Here is a 22,410-nt window from a genome sequence, read left to right on the forward strand (position 1 = left end):
ATGAAAAGAAAAGAAAAAGGCAGGGGCTCTATTTGAAGTTCTGGCTGGCGCTTTCTTCCGGGTCCTTCACTTGTGGCACTAAGCAGCTCTGAACCGCATATTGGCAACTCATGAACAATTACGCCGCTCTCTTCTCCGTCCTGACACAATGGAAGCTGCCAACACCTGGATGTGAGTGGATGCAGCTGACAGCAGCAAGGGCCCTTCGGGGAGGAAAAGTCCGCAGCCAGCTGATGGAGATGACAAACCCCTCGGCTCCAATGCGTGATGCCCTCTCCAATGTGAATGCCCCAAGAATGAGACAAGATCGCAGTGTCAAGAGGCGCATCTTTGCTGCCTCAACAGTGACTTAGATTTCATGCAACTGCAATCTTCTCCATACAGTTTATGTGTTCTTTCCTAACATATTCTACAGAAAGCAGTGAAAAAGAGCAACCTTTTGCTAAAGCAACCCCCAACCATAAAAAACTGCCTGAACAATATATTGCTTACATGATAGAACTCCCACAATTATTATTATTATTACAAAAATCAACAGAGGAAGCATCTTGCTTTGCAGTCTCCGCGGTCCTCAGTCTCTTGGTCCACCAGCACAGAGTTAAATCCGGCTTGCCGCATTGTGTGGCTGTAACATCATTGCACATCCAACACGTAACGAGGTTGAGCGTACATTTTATCATATGTGGTGGACTTGTAAAAGGGGGGAAAGAATATTGGGAAATGATATACAGTGGTACCTCGGGTCACATACGCTTCAGGTTACATACGCTTCAGGTTACAGACTCCGCTAACCCAGAAATAGTGCTTCAGGTTAAGAACTTTGCTTCAGGATGAGAACAGAAATCGTGCTCCGGTGGCGCTCAAGGCGGCTTACAACACGACAAGATTTACATAATTACAAAAGTCATAAACAATAAATAAACCACAAAAATTACACAACCAAATGGAAAACAATTTCCACATAAATCAAAATCTAAAACTAAGAATACAGCATTAACATCACAGTTTAAGAGGGACGCGGGTGGTGTCGTGGGTTAAACCACAGAGCCTAGGACTTGCCGATCAGAAGGTCAGCGGTTCGAATCCCCGCAACGGGGTGAGCTCCCGTTGCTCGGTCCCTGCTCCTGCCAACCTAGCAGTTCGAAAGCACCTCAAAGTGCAAGTAGATAAATAGGTACTGCTCCAGCGGGAAGGTAAACAGCATTTCCATGCGCTGCTCTGGTTCACCAGAAGTGGCTTAGTCATGCTGGCAACATGACCCGGAAGCTGTACGCCGGCTCCCTTGGCCAATAAAGTGAGATGAGCACCGCAACCCCAGAGTTGGTCACGACTGGACCTAATGGTCAGGGGTCCCTTTACCTTTATCACAGTTTAAAATGACATAGGTAAAAAAATAATAGCAATTTAAATAAAAGAAATACAAAAACAAAAACAACCCAAAATGTGTGTGGGATTGGCATTTCTCTGTATGGCCAGAGCATTTGATATAATTGTCTCAGTAACCGTATAAACACTCCTGCAAGGTAGACTACTGCTTTTAATTTCATTTTACAGATGGGAAGGCTGAGAATCACTGGTTTGCTTCTATAGCCTTACTGAACTCATGGCTAAACTGGGAGCAGGGAGCTTCCTCGATTCCAGCTCATCGTCTCAGGCACTAGAACGCTGCACTAGCTCTCATTGCTGATGAGTAACTAAAGCACCTTTCGAAGACATCTGAAGGCAGCCCTGTACAGGGAAGTTTTCAAATGTTTAATGTTTGGTTGTGTTTTTATTCATGCTGGAAGCTGTCCAGAGTGATGGGGGCAACACTGTCAGACGGGCAGGGTACCAATAATAACATTACTTTTATAATCGGCAGTTGTGTTCTGCTCTCTGCCTTGCATCACACGAAAGAAGACAAAAATGTAAAGAAAAGGCATTTTTCATTAGCGATGGAAGCCACCTGCATCAGGAACTGGAGCTGTCACTCCAGCCAGCTGTCTGAGAGAGAGGAAAGCAGGTCCTGTCAGATAATTTCATGCCAGGGAAACGATGTCATTGGACTTTAGTTGCATTGTGTTGATGCAGATCAGCTCCAGGTCCAAGTCTGACACCAGATCATTAGGCAGGGTTTTGCTCCTGACGCATCCCTGGCTCCGAAAGGCAGGGTCTTGTTGACATAGGACTTGATAGCTAGGATGGCAAGAGAAGAGGCAGCAGGCCAGCTGGAGTCCCCTGATCTTAGCATCCCCTTCTTTGACAACTTCTGTGGCAATTGGCTCATGGATAGGGAAGGGAAGATGTCACCACGTGAATGCTGATCATCCGAAATGCAAATAATCACTCAGTGATTCCAAAACGGAACAGGTTTGAAAGGTCGCGATGCGTGAAGGAATCTACGCACACCGCATGAAAACAGCGACACTCATCAGGGTAACAGCCAAGGAAGCCTGACTGCCATTATGGCTCAGCAAAACTTCTGAAGCCTTGAATCTCACACCCCCAGACGCAGAGGGTGCGACCCACCACAACGTTCTCCTGTACAAGTGGGAACTGCACTGGTTCTTGTTCATTTGAATGGGTCTTTCACGCTGAGCACAACTCACAAGAGAGCCTCCTGGTGGGTTATGCTCAGAAGGAACAATGGTTAAAACAATAAACATGGTTATTATTCTGTGTCCAGGGCAGCTGTCTACCAGCTCCGTCTGGTACACAGGCTGAGACCCTACCTGCCCGCAGACTGTCCTGCCAGAGTGGTGCATGCTCTAGTTATCTCTCGCCTGGACTACTGCAATGCGCTCTACCTGGGGCTCCCTTTGAAGGTGACCCAAAAACTACAACTAATCCAGAATGTGGCAGCTAGACTGGTGACTATGAGTGGCCACTGAGACCATATAACACTGGTCCTGAAAGACCTACATTGACTCCCAGTATGTTTCCGAGCACAATTCAAAGTGTTGGTGCTGACCTAAACAGCCTCGGCCCAGTAGACCTGAAGGAGCATCTCTACCCACCCCCCATCGTTCACAGTGTCCCAATGCGCCAGAAGCGATTTAGTCCTGCTGGCCACATGACCCAGAAAGCTGTCTGTGGATAAACGTCAGCTCCCTCTCCCTGAAAGTGAGATGAGCGCTGCAACCCCATAGTCGCCTTGGACTGGACTAAACCGTCCAGGGGTCCTTTACCTTTTTTTACCTTACTTCATGTTCATCACAATTTGGTAGAACATGAACTGCAAAACTCTCTGGAGGTTTTGTAGTCAGCAAATAAATTTGGAAGCCAAAGGGGTGAGGGGAAGGGCCCTTTGGCTTGTCCCATTGCTGCCACTGGGCCTGCACAGCCATTGTGAGGGAAGGTGTATGTGTGTGGCAGGGACTGGAGACAAGCAGATGTCAGGGGGAGGAGTTGCAAATTCTCCTCCCGCTCGGATAAAAATCTAAGTTCCAAGTGGCATCACGTGTGTTTTCGCCTTTCTCCAAAATCATGTAGACAGAAGCGTGTGAAAGGTTCTTGTTTTTGTGGTTGGTTGTTTTTTTTTTCATCTTCGTGAACTCTGGTGCTGCAGGTTTGGGACTTGTCAACAAAAAGCAGATATGTAATACTTTTTGAGTCACAACACGAACAATTCTGTATACCTCTGTGCATCACATAGAGGACTGGCCTTATTGTACGACATCTGGTATTACCAAGGTGTCTCTTTTTGTCCCTAAGTTATTTTGAAATGGGATTTTCACTACATGGTGGGAATAGATGGGTATTCCATATAGGGAGGAAACACGAATTTTGCAGTGGAGGCCATATTCTGCAATTCCTGGTGCCTGGAGACCATGATAATTGCCACCATGCTCAACATATCTGTGTTGAACCTTGAAAATTCCAAATAAAGGATCAGCCTCTTTGCTCTATCTAGTTCCTTGTATTGTGCGTTCTCTCTCTCTCTCTCTCTCTCTCTCTCTCTCTCTCTCTCTCTCTCTCTCACACACACACACACACACACACACACACAGTTTCCCTGGTGTTTCCTGGCAGCAGCTGCTGCCTTTCATTTTATTTCCCCCTTCTGCCTACAGACTAGCTCAAGCCCCACCTGAGACCTAACATTTGTCTGTTTGGAGAATAGATGAGTATTTATTAGAATTAAACAGCTGGGAGCGCAGTGATATTTAGACGAACATTAGAGGGGCTGCAGGAGGAGGAGATAATTCCTGGAGCAGCTTAGAAAAGCTGGCTGAGCTCAGTTTCCGCCGGGATTTCACAGGTCTCCTGTGTGCGGCTGATACAGTTAATTTCGCGCTGGAGCTGCAGGCTGGGCCACACTGATATTGCCATGTTATTTAGAATCGAAAGGTCAAGCTGGAAATTGAATAATCATTGACAAGGAATCCATCAGGGATGCTAAGAGCACAACGAGCAGCAGCTCAGACCGTGTCAAAGGCTGATGGAGGAGCCTGGCTGAAGAATATTGAGGCTCAGGCAGCCATTGGCTCCATTACACCAGTTGGCCAAAGCGTCAAGTTTCCGCAGACACACACACACACACACACACACACACACACAGCAAGAGCAGGGGGCATTGTATAGGCAGCACTAATGTCAGTGTACTGGAAGAAGCAAAGATCCCCACTGTCGAAGCAATGATTCTTCAATATCCACTTCGTTGGACTGGTCATGTTGTGTGGATGCCTGATGATCGTGTTCCAAAGCAACTGCTCTATTCCAAACTTAAAAATGGAAAGTGTAATGTTGGTGATCAACAAAAGAGGTTGAAAGACTCTCCCAAGGCAAATCTAAAAAAATGAAGTATAAACACCGACAACTGGGAAACACTGGCCTGCGAGCACTCCAACTGGAGAACAGCCTTTGCCAAAGGTGTCATGAGCTTTGAAGGCGCTCAAACTCAGGACAAAATGGAGAAATGTGCTAAGAGGAAGGCACGCTTGGCAAACACTCACCATGATCAACTCCCACCCGGAAACCAATGTCCCCGCTGTGGAAGGACATGTAGATCAGGAATTGGCCTCCACAGTCACTGTTAAGACCGTGTTCATGGAAGACAATCTTACTCGGCTACGAGTGATCGCCAAAGAAGAAGAATTGTGATTATTCACTTTCTCTTCTCTTCTTTTCTTTCACCTTTATCTTCTTCCTTTTCTAATTCTTTCTTATTCTTGCTTTTTCCTTATTTCACTTCTCTAGATTAGTTTGGCCTTTATTGTACTTTATGCAGGAAACGTTTAATAAGAATTGATTTTTTAAAACCTCTTTCTAGTTTTTGTAGGGAAAAATTATTACACAGATGGCATCACACTCTTTTGCAAATATCAAAATGTTTTCTTCTACATCACCTAATTGTTGGAGAGATTGCAATAAACTTGGTACGTGTTATGGTGGGAATGTTGGTTGGTGCAAGGTTTGGAGAATTTATTTTTTACAGAAATGATAAATAGTACTAAATTTATGTTACTGAATATTTTTCATGATACCAATGTAAAAATATTATCAAAAGAATCGGTCTTATATATGATTTTGTCAGCACAAACAGTACAGTCATACATTGGAAGTCAAACGGAATCCATTCCAGAAGTCCGTTTGACTTCCAAAGCATGGCTTCTGATTGGCTGCAGGAGCTTCCTGCTGCCAATCAGAAGCCAGAGAAGCCGTGCTGGACGTTCAGCTTCCAAAAATCATTTGAAAACCAGAGCAATCATTTCCTGGTTTCAATTGTTCTGGAGCTGAAAAGTTCGAGTTCAAAGATGTTTGGCTTCCAAGGTTTCACTGTAATTGCAACACAATGGAAAACAGCCCAAATTCGTACACTGGATACTTACTGAAATATAGCTATAACGGAGAAAATTACAGATAATTTGATATTTTGACAAGGTCTAGAACCTCCAGACGCTTTCTATATGATTTAGCATTCCTTTATGAAATATGTAGCAAAACTATCACTTTCAAGAAAGCCATTGTCACAAGCCTGGCAAGCCTAGAACTCTGCTTGATGATCTGATAAAAGTTGATAGTCTTTACTTGGACTTGATTATTTTAACTCATGCACAACTACACATTCTATGTACCTATTTTGCAGTTTATGCTTCTCTTGTCTGAATTTTTGCCTATTATCATTGTTCTCTCTGTTTTATATACATTATAAAACGAAACCATAATAAACTTTTTCTGACCATTCTCCGTATGAACATATTATATGTATTGCAACACATTCTGTCTCTCAGATCATTCTTCACATCATGCAGTTATTGTAGCATATCTGTTTATTGCCAGTGTGGTGTAGTGGTTAAGAGCGATGGACTTGTAATCTGGTGAACCGGGTTCGCTTTCCCGCTCTTCCACATGCAGTTGCTGGGTGACCTTGGGCTAGTCACACTTCTCTGAAGTCTCTCAGCCTTACTTACCTCACGGAGCGTTTGTTGTGGGGGAGGAAGGGAAAGGAGATTGTGAGCCGCTTTGAGACTCCTTCGGGTAGTGATAAAGCGGGATATCAAATCCAAACTCTTCTTCTTCTTTCATTGTAGAGCACCGAAAACCAACATGGTGACTTTCAGCTGTTATGAACTACAACTCCCATCAGCCCCAACCAGCATATGCAATAGTTAGGGATGATGGGAGTTGTAGTCTCAAAGTCAAAGATTGCTTTTAAGCAGACACAGGGCAGATCTGACCAATGCTTTAAATCTAATAGTTCATCCCATAAGCATAATAATTTCTGATTGTGAAACAGGAGCCCCCCACTCCAAATCTGTTCCACAGAGCTGGAGGAAAACCCAGAACAGATTTAGGGAGTGCTGGTTGAGGAGGAGAAGAGAGGGGATTTAATAACCACCAGTTCCATAGTTAGAAATCCCATCAGTTCTAACAGCAGTAACTTTTGCTGGTGATATCAGATTTTTTAATGCCCTAACATGAATGCATTGTAGCTTTATCTTTTGAAAAAAGTACCACATTTAATTACTAGTTCTCTGAAAGTGTGGGATTCAGAGTCTTTCTTGTTCATGGGGCCAGGAGATGTTTACCAATACGGAAGTGATTTGCAAGTGTGTTTGTGTGTGTGTGTGATTAAGTAATATGTAAACGTCCTTAAAGGGACGCAGGTGGTGCTGTGGGTTAAACCATTTGCCGACTTGCCGATCAGAAGGCTGGTGGTTCGAATCCCTGCGACAGGGTGAGCTCCTGTTGCTCGGTCCCTGCTCCTGCCAACCTAGCAGTTTGAAAGTACGTCAAAGTGCAAGTAGATAAATAGGTACCACTCCAGCGGGAAGCTAAATGGTGTTTTCGTGTGCTGCTCTGGTTCACCAGAAGTGGCTTAGTCATGCTGGCCACATGACCCGGAAGCTGTACGCCGGCCAATAAAGCGGGATGAGCGTGCAACCCCAGAGTTGGCCACGGCTGGACCTAATGGTCAGGGGTCCCTTTACCTTTACCTTTAAACGTCCTTAAATCTCTGTTTTCTATGCATCCCAGAATCCACAGACATAATCTAATACAGAGTTGTGCATTTAAAACTGCTTTAACTAAGTGAGCCTAAATATGCTTAATTCTGTGTTGGATTGTGTCCAGTATCGAATTTTGAAAATCATCTACATTTCACATTCCATTAAAAACTACCCAGTCTACCCCTATAAACATGCAAATCCGTGTTCGAAAAACATGAATCTGTAGGAGCTTTTTTGGGTTGAGTTAAGTGGACCTGCAGTGGAAGAGACCCCTTTCTCTGGCAGGCGACCTTTTGGGATTTCTGCCTGGGATGGGGAGAGACAATCCTGCAAAGGCCTAACAAGGCAAAGAGAATTAAGGGGAGCTTTAATTCCAAATGAGGATCATTTTGACAGAAGTCAAAGTCCCAAAGCCCCTTGCGTTCCCTCGAAATAGCATTCAGACATCCAAATCGCCTTGCAAAGTAAATTTCATATTAACAAGCAGAGAATCAATTTTAAATAACCATTAAAGTAATACGATTTCAAGCTTTAGGCAGTGGGGTTTGATACACTCTTGGCAGTCAGTCTAGTCCACAAAACTCAGGGGACTCTTAAAACTGCAGCGCTTGAAGCGGAGAACAAATAACTTGCTCCTCCACATGTTTCTCTTATATTAGGAGGCAACAAGAAACTTGAAACACAAAACTCCCTTCGCCTGGAAAATATTGCAGGTTTCAGCTTCAGGGATGTGTCCTTGTTTTCTCTTGCATTTTCCAGACTTTGAGGCAAGGCTATACAGATTAAAGTGAGGGGGACGGGGGACAGCTCTCTCCAACCAAAAGCAAAGGACCTGTGGTGGACTTAAAAGATCTTCTAGTTACAGTATCTCAAAGCCTTATGGAGACTCTTGTCATCTTCTTGAGAGAGAGAAGCAGCAAGAAGCCTGGAGCATAATTCTGTTTCGGAACAAAATGGGTAATTTAATTCTGCCAGCACCAAGAATACTCCAGGCCTGAGCCTGGAGTTGCTGCTGGTGTTTTTGCAAGATGGCGGTGGCAGCATAGAATGCTGTTGGTGGGTGCTCTTTCGTGTACCCTCTTCCCACCTTCGTTGTGGAAATGTTGGCTGGACCATAAAGAAGGCTGATCGCCGAAGAATTGATGCTTTTGAATTATGGTGCTGGAGGAGACTCTTGAGAGTCCCATGGACTGCAAGAAGATCAAACCTCTCCATTCTGAAGGAAATCAGCCCTGAGTGCTCACTGGAAGGACAGATCCTGTAGCTGAGGCTCCAAGACTTTGGCCACCTCATGAGAAGAGAAGACTCCCTGGAAAAGACCCTGATGTTGGGAAAGATGGAGGGCACAAGGAGAAGGGGAGGTCAGTGGACGAGATGGATGGACAGTGTTCTTGAAGCTACTAACATGAGTTTGACCAAACTGCGGGAGGCAGTGGAAGACAGGAGTGCCTGGTGTGCTCTGGTCCATGGGGTCACGAAGAGTCGGACACGACTAAATGACTAAACAACAGCAACAACAAAGCTTGGGAGAAGGTAGGTGTGAGCACTATTTGAAGCACCTTCTCTGGATTGCAAACCTGCACTCCTAATAGTCTTTTCCCTTGACCGAAGGGATATTGAATGACAAGAACTAACAGTAGCAGCAGAGAAAACATGTTCCCCTCTTCATTTTCAACTTTCTTGGGCACATGAAACTAACCACAATTACCTTGAATTTCTGCTTAACCCTCAAGAAAGAAGGGCATTTTCGCTGGCCAGGTTTAATTCAAATCCTTCCAACCTCCTCTGGGGAAGGTTCTCAGGCAGGGTGGAAGGAGAAAGAACTTGCCCGTGTGAAGACCACTTGGTGGAAACCCTCACACATATGGTTCTTAATTGTAAACTATATGCTGATCTCCGTCAGCAATTTCTAGATCAACTCTGTATCCCTAATTGAAAACCAGAGTTGGAGGTCATACATTTTCTATTACTGGGGAGCTCACCCAGTTAGTGGCTAAATATCTCTATTTGGTTTTTTGTCATCGAAATACACACAGACGTCTGATCTCCCTGGAGACCTAGAGATGTGACGATAGACTGCTCTGCCTCCGTTCTTTTAGCAGATGTTTTGTGCCACTGGGGAAGTGGTAATTCTGTGTTGATTTGTTTTGGATGTTTGTATGTGATGCCAATAAAAGGTTTGATGATGATGATAGCCTTTTTTCAAATATTTATTTATTTATTTATTTATTTATTGAATTTATATACCACCCTATACCCAGAGGTCTCCGGGTGATTCACAGAAAAGATCACAATATATAAAATCAAAATCAGAACAATAACCCAATAATACCCCCCCCAAAAGAGCCACATTTTAAAAGGGTATAGGATGTCAATCAGGTTGACCAAAGACCTGGTTAAAAAGGAATGTTTGTGCCTGGTGCCTAAAGGTGTATAATGAAGGTGTCAGGTGAACTTCCCTGGGGAGAGCATTTCACAGACGGGGAGCCACTGCCGAGAAGGCCCCGTTCTCGTGTTGCCACCCTCTGGACCTCTCGAAGAGGAGGCACACGAAGGAGGGCACACGAAGGAGGGCCTCAGAAGATGATCTCAGGGTCCGGGTAGGTTCATATGGAAAGAGGCAGTCCTTGAGGTATTGCGGTCCTGAGCTGTTTTTTGTTTTCTCTGTACTCACTTTGGAAGCAATTCATTGCAGGCCCAGTAGATTTTGCATGTGTTTGGACAAGTTGCTTAAAACATGCCATGCTGAAAAGCTGCTATTCAAGATCCAGTTAAAATGACAACCGCTTGCCTTGTTGCATGGCTTTTGCCAAAGGTCATGAGTTCATTTCAGTACTGTACCATTTAAACTGGAGCCAAAGCTAAGTATTTGTTCTTGCCTACAGCACTGGGCCATTGACCATGGTTTCGCACAGGCTTCGTTTTCGTGCCAAGACTGAGGTGCCAGGATTTCACCGCAGTATCTCTAGGTTAATGGCTGGCATCCACTCTGAAGCCGAGAAGCTCTGTCCTTTTCTGCTGAGGAAAACTAAGCACCTTTGAGGGGACGAGAAGGGATTCTTTACATGCTTTATGCATGGGCAAAGGATCATGCAGTTGAAGGCTAGACTTGTCTCAGGTTGCAGTGAAAAACAAGAGTTTTCAAACCAAACTGGTTCTTAGAAATACCTTAGACTTGCCTTAGACATGAGTTCTTACAAGTTTTTGAGATGCCACCTGAAAACTTGCATAGCTAGGGGTTTCCTGACATGAAGTTCTCCAGATAATCCCCTCCTTTGCTTCATCTTGACTGGGAAGGAAGCTATGTGAGATGCAAAGATAGGGGAGAATAGGAGCTGAACTTTTAACCTGAAATTGCCCTGGGCAAACGAGATGTGGAAGACTGTTTGCCAAGAAAATGTCAAGAGATCAGGAAGCAAGCAGCATGGCAAGAATAAGACTCTTTCTTTGTTCAATCCAGGCATTAAGGGAAGTGATAATGATCTGAAAGGGATAAATGAAAGGTAGATTGAAATTAATCAGTTACTGATGCTTTTAATTAATTTCTATTTTAGTTGGTGTGAACTTCTTGAATATTCTTGAATTATAAGTGGTCTATAGATAAAGGTTTTTAAGTAAATAAAATTACCGAGATCCTGCCCAAAGAAAGACTTTCCAGTTGAAAAATCTCAATTATTAGCATTTTAATCTAGAGCTCTAGGCTACCAAGCTTAATATTCCTGCTGTATTTTGAAACTGAATCAAGAGATGAGACAGCCATAGTGTTTTCCTGCCAGTTTGTCCCTGATCTTTCCATCCAACTGTTGTTTCTCTTCTGCTGAGCAACACACCTGGTATCCTGCACACTCGAACACAGGATGAGGTCAGGGAAAGGACAAGGCAAAAAATAAAAATAAAAATGGGCAGGGCAAGAGAATGAAGTGGTTTGCAGAGCCAGCCCATGCATGAGACAAGGAGAAGGGACTGCCTTAAGCAGCAGGATCCACGGGGGCAGATGATCCCGCTGTAGATCTTTATTCCCAACCCCTGTTCCTGATGGAGATCTTCAGTCACCTCTTCTTCCCTGGTGGGGAGGGGGAGCACTATTTCGTGGTTTGCCTCAGGTGCCAAAATGTCTTGCACCAGCTCTAGTGGTTTTGCACCTAACAGCAGGTCTATGGCTTAGTTAGCCTTAATGTGTGAGTTTGTTGATGCCAGGAAAGGAGGTGGTGGCTGCTTGGCTCCTCTTCCAGTCACCTTGTTGCAGCTACACTGCTGCAGGGAGAGGCATGGGTTGATGTGTTGTCCAAGCCCAGGATCATGGTTTATAATAATAATAATAATATAATAATAAAATTTATTTATTTATATCCTGCCCTCCCCGGCCAAACCGGGCTCAGGGCGGCTAACATCGAAGTATATAATACATTAATTAAAACATAAAATCCAGCAGGGACGTGGGTGGTGCTGTGGGCTAAACCACAGAGCCTAGGGCTTGCTGATCAGAAGGCCGGCGGTTTGAATCCCCACGACGGGGTGAGCTCCTGTTGCTCGGTCCCTGCTCCTGCCAACCTAGCAGTTCGAAAGCACGCCAAAGTGCAATAGATAAATAGGTACCACTCTGGCGGGAAGGTAAACGGCGTTTCCGTGCGCTGCTCTGGTTTGCCAGAAGCGGTTTAGACATGCTGGCAAATTGACCCGGAAGCTGTACGCCAGCTCCCTCGGCCAATAAAGCGAGATGAGCGCCACAACCCCAGTCGGTCACGACTGGACCTAATGGTCAGGGGTCCCTTTACCTTTACCTAAAATCCAGCAATTGACTGAAATACAGCTTAAAATCAGATTAAAACCAGAATAAATCAGATGGCAACCCACAATTTATAACTGCAGACAAACCACGAATCGTAACCAAGGTTTGCAGTTTGTGGGACATATGGAGGAGCAGGGGCTGATTTAAGGGAGATTGACCAGTTCGGTCACACGGAGCCTCGGGGGCACGATCACAACTATGATGAAGAATGGAAGGCGAGAGGTGGGGCTGACCCTGAAATTTGAGACCCCAAGGTCCGCCACCAGGAGGAGACAAACCAGAAGCTCCGTTTCAGACAACGCACCAAGTCTAGCTGTGCCTTAGCTGCACAGCAGCAGCAGAACCAGAGAGGAAAACTCTCTCCAGGAGTTTTCCTTTCCAGGAAAACTCATGCTCCGGCATTCATTCTGAGTCATGCTTTGCTCTTATCGTTAGGAGCAAACCGGCTCATTGTGGCCGTCTCATCTTCTCGTTCTCAGCAATATCGAAAGCAACACAATGGCCAGAAACAATTGCCTTATAGAAAACTTTATGAAATATTGCAAAGCATCAAAACTATCAAACTGAAGTCTCTGAAAGTCCTTGAATAAGTCACGGTGCTAGACTTTACTTGTAAAGCTTTGTATAATTGGCAAATATCCAATTCTGATGCCCAACTCTGAACTCTGCTGAACAGTGTTTCCGGATTGCAACCACTGTTTCGTTCAGTTCTTCAGTTCCAGAGTATTTTTCATTCTCGTGTATATTATATCCATTTCGTAAAAAGATTGGTTAATGAAGAGATTACACATCTTTCTACTTACGAGTGTTTGTTGAGCTAATTGGCTGATGAAGAACTTTCGATATTGCTGAGTCATATTTTGCAACACAGGGGTTTGTTTGTTTACTCATCTTCTAGTTCAGCTGTGAATTGAAAGTTGCAGGGGCATTTCTGAATTTTCAGCTGGTGACATGACTGGGCAAACCAAATAAATTATACAAGAGAGCCGGTGGGGCATAATGGTTATCCAGTGTTGGACTAGGATTTGGGCAGCAGGGTTTGAATCCCCAATAAGCCACGAAGCTCACGGGATGACCGTAGGCCACACACTGCCTCTTAGCTTAACCTACCTCACATGGCTGTTGTGAGGGTGAAATGGGGAGGACAATCATATACACCACATTGAGATCCTTGGAAGATAAATGTGGTATATATATATATATATATATGTAATACATAGATAAATAAATTAATAAACAAATGATATAACAAATGTAACAGATTATCAGGAAAATGCTCACTACTGCAAAGTAAGAAATTAATTACCGTATTTTTTGCTCCATACGACACACTTTTTTCTTCCTAAAAAGTAAGGGGAAATGTCTGTGCGTTTTATAGAGCGAATGTGTGGTTCCTGGAGCCGAATTGCCCAGGGGCAAAAAGCAGATTGTGCTTGGGTTTTTTTTGAAAGAGGGAAGTGGGTGTTGAAACAAAGCCGCTGATCGTTTGCCGATTGGGGAGAGAGATAAGGGACGCTAGAGATAAAGGAGACTGCCTGGGAGGGGGGAGGTGAAGACAGCAAACTTGCAAAGGGAAGGAAGACTAAAGCAATAAGGAGAGAAATTAGAAGAAAAGGATGAGCAAAAATTCTGCTCCAGCTAAGGAAAATACACTACACTAAGGCAAACAAGAGGGAAGGGAGTGTTGAAAGGAAACAGCTGATTGGTGGGATCGGAAGAGAGATAAGGGAGGCTAGTGGAGGCTGCCTGAGAGGGGGGAGGTAAAAGCCCATGGATCCTCAGGATTTTTGCATTGGGTCACCCCAAATTCACCATCAGATCACATGTCTGTGGCCACAGCATGAACCACAAAAATCATACATCCACTGTTTCGTTCAGAATATTTTTTTTCCTGTTTTCCTCCTCTAAAAACTAGGTGTGTCTTATGGTCAGGTGCATCTTATGGAGCGAAAAATACGGTATGTTACCTGTAGGCTTTAATCCTTCTAGCACCTGATGATTACTTCTTAGAAACCCAAAGTGATCAGAGATTGAGAAGACCCCATCTCCCCCTTTTGCATTGTAAAGCCTTTATTTTAAGATGCATACATTCTTGTGCATTCTGAAAGTATTTGCAGCAGCCCTGACCTTTTCCACTGCCAGCAATGGCACTTTGCTCTTAGGGTCCATAATCAGGCATTTCAGTCTGACAATGAAAGCGAGACCAACCATTTCTTTGCTGGTATTTCCAGCAATTTATCCTCGAGTTAACCCTGTGTTTGCTGCTTAAAGAAGGACAGGCTGCGTATCAGGAACAGCTAGTGGGAGGGGTATTGAAAGAGACACTGGAAGGGCTGGGGACAGGAATACTACCCAGGTGCATGTTTATTATGTGCAGAATGAAACAAGGCATTGCTAAACAAATGGACTTGCCGATCAGAAGGTTGGTGGTTCGAATCCCCGCCACGGGGTGAGCTGCCGTTGCTCAGTCCCTGCTCCTGCCCACCTAGCAGTTTGAAAGCACATCAAAGTGCAAGTAGATAAATAGGTACCGCTCCAGTGGGAAGGTAAACGGCATTTCCGTGCGCTGGTTCACATGACCCGGAAGCTGTACGTCGGCTCCCTCGGCCAATAAAGCGAGATGAGCGCCGCAACCCCAGAGTTGGCCACGACTGGACCTAACGGTCAGGGGTCCCTTTACCTTTACCTAAGCAAATGGAAACTGGCCTTGCAAACAGGGAAGAATTGGAGAGCAAATCTGCTGCCATAATGAGCTTGGTGCAGGGTTGCTAAAGCTGAGCCGTTTCCCCTCAGGCTCTGTACCCTTAATTGTAGCCTAAAAGATAGCCATTCAACAGGTATTGCTTATTTTGCATCTCCAGATCTTGGAGGAACCACACCTCTTAAATCCCTGGCTATCATGAAATGGCTCTAGGCACTTTCTTTGACAGAAAAAGAAGTTGGCATTAAAGTAAGCAGGGGAGAAATACTGGCTTGGGAATCCTAGATTCAAAACACATATTTCTGGAACCTTTGTGATTTATTTATTTGCAAAAATGCTTCTTAGGGTAATGGGAGACATAAGTTGAATTGAAAACCTTTGTGCCTTTGTAGCAATCCATTCTCCAGAGACCTGGACTCCACATTGTCCTCAATTCTGAAGGCTGGTGGGGTTTTTTTTTCTTAGTTTGTGAGTCCAGAAGTATGGAACAGTTGTCATGTTGTCATATTTCTTCTTGGGTTCATTCATTTATCCTGGCTATGCAAGCCTCCATAAAACATCCGGTCTTTTGAAGCTGAGGACCCAAAGTTTAGCCACTCCCTAATTCTGCGACTGCATTATTTCCTGGGTGTTCTGCGACTTAGCTCTGCAAGAGTGGTGATGTTAAAGCGTTCTGAAAGTCTTAGGACTCTGTGCAATGTCCTTTCATTTCAATGGAAATAGCTCCTGAAAAGGTTCCCAGAAATTGTCACTATTGGAAAAGAAACTGGAACACTGGCTTGCTCGGGTGATGAAATAGATTATTTATTTTTATTTTTAGCTCACCCTTTCCTGTAGGTTCAGAGCATTTCAACAACTGTAATCAAATTTTAAATTGTGCCTTATTTTAAAATGGCTTCTGGGTCCTCCTGTTAAGAATTGATTGTGGTTTTCTGTAAAATACCAAATGGCTGTGCTTTGCACGTAGAAGTGGAGTTCTCCAGGTGGTAACTGAAAATTAAACTAGACCCTGTGATAATCATGTGCTTTATAATTAATGTTTGCTTAGATGTTTTCCTTTTCTAATTTAATGCTCATACTAAGCCAACTTCTATATTGCTAGAAACAGCTGCCATCCTCCTGGGGGTAAGATGGGCTGCCCCCGATTTGGTTCAGACCCTTATTCTGCAGTGCTGGGTGGAATGGAGAACCATACAGTCCCTGCCTAGTATCCAATTATTAAATTGTGTTAAGAATTTAGGGTGAAAAAATGATTTTGTGTGCAAGAAATACACCACTTTTGCAACAAAAGAAACTATTTATTTGGAATATGCATTACCAGTACAAATCAGGAGACTGTAAAACCTACACCTTGTTAGTATTATTATAGAACAGAAGAGTTTCAGTGGGAATTAAAAAGACAGAGGCCTTTGTTTTTAAAGGAGCAGAAAAGCTTGATGTAAATCAAGGAAATGCTTCCTAGGGTTTCTAGGGGGAACCTACTGGAAACAATAGAATGAAGACAAAGCAATAACAGAACAAAGCAGGGTGTCTTTACACTCAACAAAAGGGCTCGTGATAAGCAAAAACAATGTATGCTATAATACATTTTTGATAATAGCAAGGGTAATAATATTTTCAAGAAGCTTTAGGTAAAGTTGCATGGGGAAAATAAGGGACTGATACAAAGTGTGATGTGAAAAGTTCACAATAAATGACAAATAAGGAGGCCAATTTTACAGTGCCAATTTTTGAGGTGCTAAATTGTAGCTCAAACTGCCTTTGCAAAATTAGCTTAGTTCTGCAAATCCTTTAAAACACAGTATCATCAAGGACAAGTTATGGGCTCTTCCTTACTGGAAGAAAAAGTAATGTCTGATCCTGCCTAAAATACATTTGACTCTATAACTCCATGATCCCACCCCAAGAATAAATAGCAGCTTCAGTGCTAATTTGAGAGAGATACCATAATTGACCAAATAAAGTTTAGATGGGTTGAGCACCACTTTCTCTGTGCCATGTGAGAGAGATGACATAGACTCTTGCCAGATTGAGATTTCATCCTGACAGACTACCGTATTTTTTGCTCTATAAGACTCACTTTTTCCCTCCTAAAAAGTAAGGGGAAATGTGTGTGCATCTTATGGAGCGAACGCAGGCTGCGCAGCTATCCCAGAAGCCAGAACAGCAAGAGGTATTGCTGCTTTCGCTGCGCAGCGATCCCTCTTGCTGTTCTGGCTTCTGAAATTCAGAATATTTTTTTTCTTGTTTTCCTCCTCCAAAAACTAGGTGCGTCTTGTCGTCTGGTGTGTCTTATAGAGCGAAAAATACGGTATATACAGAGTCATCCCACATGTAGAGTAACAGTGATTTGGGGTTGCCTTAAATCTGGAGATAAGAAAGGCTTAGGCTACCATACATTCAATGAATTTGCCTTCTAAATGTGGGCCCAGATTCTGCAAATCTGCTGGATCAGCACCGTTAGGGCTAGTTACGAGGGGTGCAGTATTTGCTCACCTAACAGAGTGGGTGCATGCCTAGCTATGCTTGCTTTTAGTTACAAAGTCAAATTCCGTGGAAGTTATTTCAAAGAAAAGGAAAAACTTCAATTTTTTGCTAGTCCCTTTGTTCTCCCAAATATTTTCCCCACTCTTGGAAGAATTACCAGCAGTGGGCAACAGGAGCTGTGGCAGTGCAAGTGGGAGGGGAGAGTAGGCAAGGAAGTCTGTTTCCTACTCCCCCCCCCAATACTTTGGTGTTGTTGCATCAGGATGAACAGCACAGTGGTCCATAGAAAATGCAATTCTCACAGAGGCTACAGAGGGCCATTGGTTCTGTGACCCACTGAATAGAATCATAGAATCAGAGTTGGAAGGGGGTCAAGGGTCATCTAGTCCAACCCCCTGCAATGAAGGAATCTCAGCTAAAGCATCCATGACAGATGGCCATACTTAAAAACCTCCAAGGAAGGAGAGTCCACAACCTCCCGAGGGAGACTGTTCCACCACTGAACAGCTCTTACTGTCAGAAAGTTCTTCCTGATGTTTAGTTGGAATCTCCTTTCTTGTAAGGTGAAGCCATCGGTTCGAGTCCTACCCTCTCGAGGAGAAAACAAGCATGTTCCCTTTCCCTGTGAGAGCCCTTAAGATATTTGAAGATGGCTCTCGTATCTCCTCTCAGTCTCCTCTTTTTCAGGCTAAACATACCCAGCACCACCAAGTGCTCCTCATATAGTTTTTGTTTCCAGACACTAGATCATCTTGGTTGCCCTCTTCTGCACAGCAAGCACACCAAAAGAACACCAAGTGACTAGATTGGGAGAGGGGGACAGATGCTCTGCTTTCGCTCTCCTTGGTGCTGAAGCCACCATCAGTGGCCCATAAGTCTAAAGGGAAAGTTGAGAGAGGATGTTATAGGGCTGGGGAAGCCAGAATTGGCGTAGATTTTAATCCAGGCATTCCCCCAACCATCGGCCCTCCAGATGTTTTGGACTGTAATTCCCATCATCCCTGACCACTGGTCCTGTTAGCTAGGGATCATGGGAGTTGTAGGCCAAAACATCTGGAGGGCCGCAGGTTGGGGATGCCTGTTTTAATCTGAGCTGGAGAAAAATGTTGGGATTTGTAAAGTTCACCTTGTTCTTTTCCCCAGCGACAAACTGTCAAGCTAACAGGTGAGTTAAGCAGCTAAGCGAGTTTGGTAGCAGGGCAAGGAGACTAGGGCAGACTGCCCTTTGATCTAACCAATCTCAAACTCCCAACTAAACTCACTGGTAAACAACATGAACAGATATGCAGTTAGAAACCCAGAAGCTGTGCTGTGGTTTTCCCGCCAGCGGATTGCACTGTCTGTCATATGTACGGCTGTCTGCCTGCTGGACAAAGGTTGTGGGTGAAGCAAACCCTAGCCTTTAGATTTGTTCCCTTGACGCCAAGATGGCTGAGCTGGAGGAGCAGAGAGTTGGTGGCAAGGCCTTCAGGGACATGATACCTGTGTCGCTCTCCCAGGATGATGGCTTCCCTGCTGTCATGAAGAATGAGCATCTCTGGAAAGAAGGCCACCACTCTGAGGAAGACAGAAATGATCCCTTAGAAGGGACCATTTCCTTGGGAGATGAGCAGTTATCCCTCAGGCTGAGGATATTCCTCTGGGTGGGGTGAAGGGATCTTGTCAGTGGGCAATTCAACCATTAGGAACATAGATTGATGAATGTGAATGCTCATGATTCAGACTGGCATGAATGAAATGGAGAAATGTTGTCATGAGGACCTGGAAGTGAAATTTAGGTTGTGGTGACAATGTTGATAGCCAGGACCTTCAAGGTAGATTTCTCTGAAATGCTACTGGTCCTTCATGCAGTGGTGTCACATGGGATGAGGGAGGGGTGCAGAGAGTGCTATTAACCCTCCATGCCCCACCCCACCTAGCGCATGGCATTTGCCTGTCAGCTGATGGGTGGGAGCAGGGGGACATGGAGGGTGAAGAAAACCCTCTGCACTCACCCAGGGACTTGTGCCCCCCTCGCAGATTCTGCGCCCAGGGTCACAGCCCCCCCTGAATTCAATACAAATGTGCGATTGCCAAGAAAATCTAACACAGTCACATTTGACTTCAACATAGGAAGCTTCACAAAAATTTGGATGAAGGAACTTGGCTGCCAAGAGGGTCAAATCACTCCAAAATGCTTGGGAGTTGTTTAAAACCACAGTATTAGAAGCTCAGCTATACTGTACACCACAGATTAAGAAAGGTACCACCAGAGCAAAGATAATATCAGTGTGGTTAATGTATGGTTAGCGAACAGAGTCAAACAAGCTATTAAACTCTAGTAATTAGAGACAAAACAGCTTTCTTTAGAAAACGGAAGTCTTCTCCAAGTGAGGAGAATAAGAAGGAGCAAAATCTGTGGCAAAAGAAATGCAAGCAGACAAAAAGGAATGCTAAAAATAACAATCTGAGGAGCACATTGCTAAAACATTAAGACCAACAAAAAAGGTAGTAGTAGCAAGTGACTGGCTAAGGAGGCTGTTGCACCTTTGAATGGCAAGGGCATCAAAGGTGAGCTGGAGGAAGATAAGGAGATAACAGAGAAGAATGAATTACTTGGGTCTACACACGGGCAGATATAGGGCAAATACTGTGCCTGAACTGCACTGATTTTGGATCCATTTAACAATGTGATCCTGTGAAGGCTGAGGGTTTGCTCCAAAAAAGAATTGGGTGATGAGAAAGTTAAGAAGAAAATCCAAACTTTTGAGGGGCAAGGGCTTACAAAGAAAGCAGAAAAAAGTTCTCTCTTAAATATACTTGCTCAGCTCTTCAACTATTCACCTCCAACAGGGCACCATTTCTCCCCACAATGTCATGACGTAGCATCACTCCAATGAGAGACCGTGAGAGAAAATGGCAGCCCCGACTGCAAATTGTTTCAGATTACATTTTTTAATGGAAAATACTTCCATCACCTGAAGATCCCTAGAATTTCTCCTGCCCCATGAGAAAATGGCTGAAATCCCCTCTCTCAGTTTTCCAGAATGAGAATGGGATCATGAACAATGAATTTCAACAGGGACAAATGTTAAGACATGCAAAAAGGATCTAGGGGTCTTAGTAGACCACACACTTCACATGAGTCAACAGTGTGATGCAGCAGCAAAAAAAACCCCCAATGCTGTTCTTGGCTACATCAACAGAAGAACAGGGATCTGATCATATTATGACTCAATTCTGCCTTGATCAGACCCATCTGGAGTCCTGTGTCCAGTTCTGGGCACCACAATTTAAGAAGGATATTGACAAGCTGGAACGTGTGCAGAGGAGGGCCACCAAGATGATCAAGGGTCTGGAAACCAAGCCTTTTGAGGAACCGCTGAGGAAGTCAGGTATGTTTAGGCTGGAAAAGAGGAGACTGGGAGGAGATATGATAGTACCTCGAGGGCTGTCACATGGAGGATAAAGCAAGCTTGTTTTCTCCTGCTCTGGAGGGTAGGACCGAAACCAACAGTTTCAAACTGCAAGAAAGGAGATTCCAACTAAACATCAGGAAGAATTTTATGATGGTAAGAGCTATTTGACAGTGGAAGAGACTCCCTCGGAAGGTGGCTGACTCTCCTTCCTTGTTAGTTTTTAAAGAGAGGGTTGGCATGGATGCTTGAGTTGAGATTCCTGCATTGAGGAGTTGGACTAGATGGAACTTGGGCCCCCTTCAAACTCTACAATTCTATGCCCAAGGGGAGGTAGACCCGCCTTTGATCTCAACTCATCACGAGAAATATAGTGTAATGTCATGGTGCTACGTCGACAGAAGAGTTGGCTACATTGCAATGCCAATCAGCACAAATAAAGGCCACTGCTTTGTTTTAATTCTGAATGGTGTCTGTGTGTGTTTGTGTATGCTCTTGTTGCTAAGGCACTTGGGCCAATACTTTCTGTTTCTTGTTTGTGTTTTGTACTGTGGGGACTTAAATGGCATAACAGGGAGCATCAACCTGGTTGTCTTTAGCAATGGGACATATCTGGTGATATATTTATGTAAAAGCGCTGAAGGAGGGGCTCCGCTTTTTGAGAGGCACAAAAGGCCCCACCCTTCCCAGCTCAGCTCTACTTAGCTTTAATCAGTGCTTTTCTTCTAGAAAAAATGGTACTGGTACTGGATGTCCTTGAGCACCCCCTGAATAAAACATTGCTTTTAACCTTATCTGCTGCATTGTAATTATAATGGCGGCTGTCGTGTGTTTGGCAAAGTGTTCATTTCTTCATCTGTGATCCCAAAACTATGTTCCTGGCAATTAAGCTAAGCAAGATAAACTTGCAAGTGTTTTACTGCCGGGTCACACCAAAGAACACATTTACTTATTTCTGCTGCTGGAAAAAGCTTGCCTGTGAATTAAGACTGACTAGGACCTGCAGCTGAGCCATTAAGATCAGTTCTTACAAGAAAGGCAGGATGAAACTAAATGTAAAATCTGCTGTTTAATCCTAAACACTTGAGAAATGTCGAGCCTTGGTGCTCCTTTGAGCATTTGAAAACTGGATTTCTGCTAGATTGTATTTTAAAATCTATTATCTTGTTTCATGAGCGTTTCAGCCTTGGGTAGTTGGTGTGGCCTGGAGTCAGGATTTTGAAGGCTCAAGTGGACCCTAGTAGATCAAAGTGAGGAACTTTGGGTGGCTTATTATTATTAGTAGTAGTATTAATGAAATTTCTATACCTGCTTGCCTATCACTCCCGACCCTCAAGGAGTTAATATAATCAATATGGCTAAGTGATGCCTACAAGGAGATACTGGGATTCACGTATCTCAGAAACCTCTGACCTTGAAACCCTGTTCAGGTATGCAGTTACATGCAATTAACGGCACATGATAGCTCAGTCGGTAGAGCACGGGACTCTTAATCTCAGGGCTGGGGGTTCAAGCCCCATGTTGAGCTAAAAAAAATCAGCATTGCAGGGGGTTGGACGAGATGAATCTAGTGGTCACTTCCAACTCTGCAATTTTATGATTCTGTGA

This window comes from Podarcis gaigeae, assembly GCF_964106915.1.
Source record: "Podarcis gaigeae genome assembly, chromosome: 6".
Lineage (NCBI taxonomy): Eukaryota > Metazoa > Chordata > Lepidosauria > Squamata > Lacertidae > Podarcis > Podarcis gaigeae.